The sequence below is a fragment of the Silene latifolia genome, unplaced genomic scaffold, assembly GCF_048544455.1.
Source record: "Silene latifolia isolate original U9 population unplaced genomic scaffold, ASM4854445v1 chrun_scaffold_16, whole genome shotgun sequence".
Classification (NCBI taxonomy): Eukaryota; Viridiplantae; Streptophyta; class Magnoliopsida; order Caryophyllales; family Caryophyllaceae; genus Silene; species Silene latifolia.
The window spans coordinates 3,539,796-3,544,880 of record NW_027413123.1 but is presented as its reverse complement, the minus strand read 5'-3'; the positions used below and the strand labels follow the sequence as shown (position 1 = coordinate 3,544,880).

At 34.7% G+C, this 5,085-nt stretch overlaps 1 long non-coding RNA gene across 2 annotated transcripts; it reads left to right on the top strand.

Annotated features, from left to right (window-relative positions):
• The first annotated feature begins 446 nt into the window (after window positions 1–446).
• On the top strand, window positions 447–3,717 carry LOC141637324 (uncharacterized). Of its 2 annotated transcripts, XR_012541710.1 has the most exons (3): window positions 550–723; window positions 2,773–3,070; window positions 3,429–3,717. It is a non-coding gene; the product is annotated as an uncharacterized LOC141637324 (long non-coding RNA). The 2 variants fall into 2 exon arrangements; XR_012541709.1 differs by lacking the exon at window positions 2,773–3,070 and having other exon boundaries at window positions 447–723.
• Window positions 3,718–5,085: the final 1,368 nt, after the last annotated feature.

Genomic DNA, 5,085 nt, shown 5'->3' with positions numbered 1-5,085 from the left:
ACTAGCTATAGTTTTAGTTTGGTTTATAAATTTAACTTTGATACAAAACGACGGTATCACCAGCGCGCAAAACTTTTACTATCTGGCGCCTCATTTTCAAATTACCTCTTAGGGGGCGTTTGTTTCGTGCACAGGTATGGGGTTGGAATCAGGAATCATATCCGGGTGGTATGGGTTTGGAACTTGATTCCTCATACCTTGTGTTTGGTTCATTTTTGAGTGGTATGAGTTTGAACATCAATTAAGGTTAAAATGCGTAAATTAAAGTATTATAAATAATAATTTTCAATATTATAAAATCATGAAAATGATTAGTTAATCAAATAAGTATATAAAAAATTGGATTTACAATATGGTATAATTTGTTTTTTCATATTTTTGATCAATTTAGTTTGATACCCGTAGATATCAATCTCATACCCACCCCCCTCCTTGGGTATGAGAAACCCATACCTCATGAGTTTGAGGTATGGGTATGAAACCCTTGTATTTGCCAAACAAAGACTTGTTATGGGTTTGACTCATTCCAAACTCATACCTCATACCTTTTTTTGGGTGAACACCCCCCTTAAAAAAAACGCTTTAATTATTCTCCGTATTTGCTAAACCTAAAACCTAAACCTCATATTTTCTCCTCTTTCACTCTCTTGGATCATCTTTTTGCTAATTGACTAAATCGTCGGTGAGAGAGCACAGAAAATCCATCATGCTGCAAAATTGAAGGTTAATTTCTTTATGTTTTAAACCCACTTTACCAATAAATCCAATTTAATTAAGATGCTTGAGGATACATGTGCGCTAGATTAGGTTTTTACTTTGATAGTGCAGACTCTATGCACGATTTTGATAGATCTAAGGATCAGATTATTGTGCTATAACTGTTATTTGATAATTTCTAAGCGTTGTGCCTTTGTGGTATGATTCCTATTTGATAATTAACTTATATTACATATTGATTATTATATGGTGCGATGTAAACGGAGTTAAAATATATGCAATTCCTTGACACTTTATGGGTGTATTGCTTATCTTGTGCTTTGAGAAAATATAGTATCTGAAAATTAAGTTTGGTGTAACTTAAATTCACTTTGAAAACTAACAGAGGCATTTCTGTAGCAGTTTATGCTAATTGATGGCACTGTGTAGACGTTTGTCTATTTTCCTAAGACATCTCACATTTACTTCTACTTCGTATTACTTTGCAAAGTGGGTGTGTTGCTACTTGCTAGTGATTTTTAACACTTCTTATACTTGAAGTAGAGTTGAAGGTTAAGTGGTGTATTGTGGTTATGAAGATGTTTGCTGAAGGACCAAAGGTTCCCTTATTCCTTCCTAAAGTGGAATTAAAGAAGGTTTAATTATCACTTTCAAGTTTTAATAGTTGAAACATCGTCCATTTGAGGTTAATTATTTTCAAAAATATGTTTGTTGAAGGACCAAAGGTTCCCTTGTTCCTTTTATTTTGTTTTTTGAACCCGACTTTCTGTAGATCTTTAACTCGGATATTTGACTATAGTTTTGTATAAGCAGAAGAGATAAAAGAAAGGGGAACTTTATATTTTTGTTTTATACTTTTCGACTTTATGTATAAAGTAAACGTAAGAAATTCACCTAGACGGAGTGAGTATTATTCTTGGTTCTGGATCAAAATGGAATGAATCAAAATTACGCACTATATACTCTAATTGATTCATGCCATCAGTGGTTTGCTTTTTTTCAATTGTAAGATTTGTAAACTTACAACTCCAATAGAGATGATACCTCTTTTAATTGTAAGATTTGAATACTACACACACTATTAATTGATATACACACACACACAAATATCTTCAATAGATGATACCTCTGTTGCAACAGCTAGCTGACCCTTACACCACTTTTATCGCCTAGAAGTTTCATCTAAAATGAATATGTAGTTCTGACCACCTAACAAGTATGTTTCATTAGATTATACTTTTTTTTTTGTGAATTCAGGGAAGTAACTTTGTCATCGCTACTCAGTTGTAGTTTTGGAACATTGCTTTGAATAGTTAGGGCTTTGGCGAACCGTCGGCTAATTTTCGTGACGTTTTGTTTTGTCGCTTCCTTCAAAGGTGAGTGGTGACTTGTTTATGAGTAATGTTCTATGTATGGTTGACCTGGAAGCTGATTTAGATATGGTTGACGTGAAAGTTGATTTAGGTGTTGAGATGGAAGAGTCTTCAACATCTAACTTTGAAGGGTTGTATGTAAATGATGACCAAATGGGAGATGCAAATGACAATGCTGAAATGATTTTAATTAAAAACAGTAATTCTAACGGTTTTTAACAATATGGATGTCTTTTATTTATATTTGTTGTCTTTGTTTATATTATATTAAAGATGATGGCTTTGCGTTTTTATCTTATTTGATTTGTTTCATAGCTTTCAATGGTGAGAAAACAACCTCGTATTGTTAATGTTTAAGTTGAATTGATGGTGAAGAGGTTTTACCTGCCCAAACCTAACCGCCACTACACGACTTTACTCAAGTTCAAGAAAATGAACGTTCCCTACCTCATACTAACTATATTGATGAAGATTTTATGACTGATATGCATCTGGAAGATGACCATTATATAATTTACGCAAGGTCGTTTAACTCGTTTTTTCTTGTTTCTTTTTTTCGCTCTTTATAGAGCCTTCTCAATCTCTAACTATTAAGCATAGGGGACCCCTATAAATGTTTATTACTTATACGAAATATCTTTGCCTTATTAATTTTTTATTGCTCTCTGAAACTATTGTACAGTCAAAGTTTATATTATTCCAAACGCCCATGCTGCAAGGTATGTGTTGCAACTTGCAACTAATGGGAAGAAAGTGAGTAATTTGAAGGCTGAACTTAAGAATGACTTTTGGAGGTGAGCTCAATAAAGTGAATGATAAATGTGCCAAGATACAAGACGACAATTTCGAAACTCAAATAAAATGCAAGAGAAGTTAGCCATACTAAAGATGGCTTAATTTGGTAGAGATATTCTCAGTCACAACAATACTTGGCCGCAATCCTTAATTTAGTTCTCATATACACCAAAATAAAAACTAAAGTAAGTCTTTATCTTGATATTTTACATTGTTACATTACATATTAGATTGCTTGTTCAAGATGCTTGTTTGTTGAGATCATGGTGTTGTTGGGATTGTTTAGCATGTTAATTTAGTTATTGGTGTTATGTAATCAACACAAAACGCCGTTAGTTATTGTGACGTCAAGTTGTCTCACTGTCTTGTTGTATGATATTGGGCATATTTGATTTTAGGTGGTTGTGACACATTCAAAATTGGGGGGTTAATTTTTTAACATTGTTGTCTTGACATGGTTCTAAGGGTGAAGCAGGATTGCGGAAATCTACTTTCTACTTTAACTGGGCTTATTATAAGCGACTTTTGGTATCTTTTGCCCAGGATTTAACGTATTAGGAGGAGGATCGATGGTATTTTCGTTTAGATGAAGCCTTATTAGAATCAAGTTAGAAGTAATGGCTACGGTACGAGATCAGGGATGTCAGTCAAGTTAGAAGTAATGGATATGGCACGAGATCAGATGTCAATGAAAGTCTTATATTAGCTTTTTGTAAATGCCAGTAAATTGGCTTTTGTTAACTTTTGATTATGTGATAATGTAATGAGATCAAATTTATATTAGCCTTTTGTAATGACAATTTGACATATGAAAGTTCTATATTACATGGTATAGGTTATTTTAAAAGTTTTTTTTTAATAGTTGGATTTTATTTAAAAAAAGCAATGTCAAATAGGCTGGAGCTGTAGTAACACACGAACAAATGAAAAAAAAAAGTGTAACAAGAAAAAGGAATAATACATACTTCTTTTATTAATTATTATTTTTTTAGGAAATCAATTAAATTGCAAGCATATGGTAGTCTTGAAATGCGGGATAACCTGGCGTTTATATTGGCTTTCACCAGCATATCTAATAAATGCCACCATTAACTTTTCCCGACATTGAATCTCGCGGCAAAAGAGTAAATGCTGCTAAAGGTTTTCGTGGCATTTACAAATGCCGCTAAAATACAATTTAAACGCCGTTAAAGGAGTTATCTGTTGTAGTATTCCTCCACCTACTTAGGAAGTCGGTGAAGCCTTCCTTTTCATTTTGGGTAAGAACCTCTAGAGTGCGCATGTTGACTTGGATCTCAGCATTATCCACGTATTGTTTAGTGAATTCGATTGCGGCATCATCCCAAGTGGCAATTTTCTTGTGCTCCAAAGAGTAAAACCATTGTTTAGGAATGGTGTCGAGAGATGAAGGAAAAATCCTTAGGAACATCTCGGGTTTGATGCCTTTGATAGACATGTAATCTTTGAAAGCACAAATGTGGTTCAAAGGGTTTTCATGCCCCTTGAATTTTGGAATGTTGAAGTTGGTTGGCAATTGAGCGTTTACCGCCTCATACTTGCGATTATTCTCCCTGTAGATGTCATCTCTCTTAAGGTACATTAGTTGCTCCTCCAAGTATTGGAGTCGCTTTTCAGCTTCAGTAGTACCTAATGGAGGGTTGGCTTCTTGTTGTCCAACAAAGGGTGGAATGTCATCATGCATGCTCGCGTTAGGAACTTCATTCTCTGCAGGAGGAAGCCTAGTTTCTACAGCAACAATTCGGCCTTCAATAGCATTGAGGCAAGCATAGGCTTGGTCTTGGCTTGTTTGGAGACGGACGAGTGCAGCTAGGATTATATCATTACCATTTTGGGGTTGTCCATTAATACTTGCGTGACTAGTTCCAGGCATCTTGGAAACTGGACAAGAGATCGACGACGAATCAAAACACGATCTACCATTTTAGCACACTTACTCGAAAAAGACTCAACTTGTGAAGTGGGAGTGTGCCACTGTGTTAAGTGAGGTTTGAAAATGACAAAGTTTTGAAATGTTTATCCCAAACAACTGTCGTGTAGCTGTAGGAGTGCTGACTCGAAGTGAGGTGTTTGAAATGGGTTTTGAGGCCCGAATTTTGACCGGACATTTGGACAGAGTTTCGACTCATTTTGCGCCAATTTAGACTATCTTTGAAAATGTTTACATTTTTAAAAGGTTTTT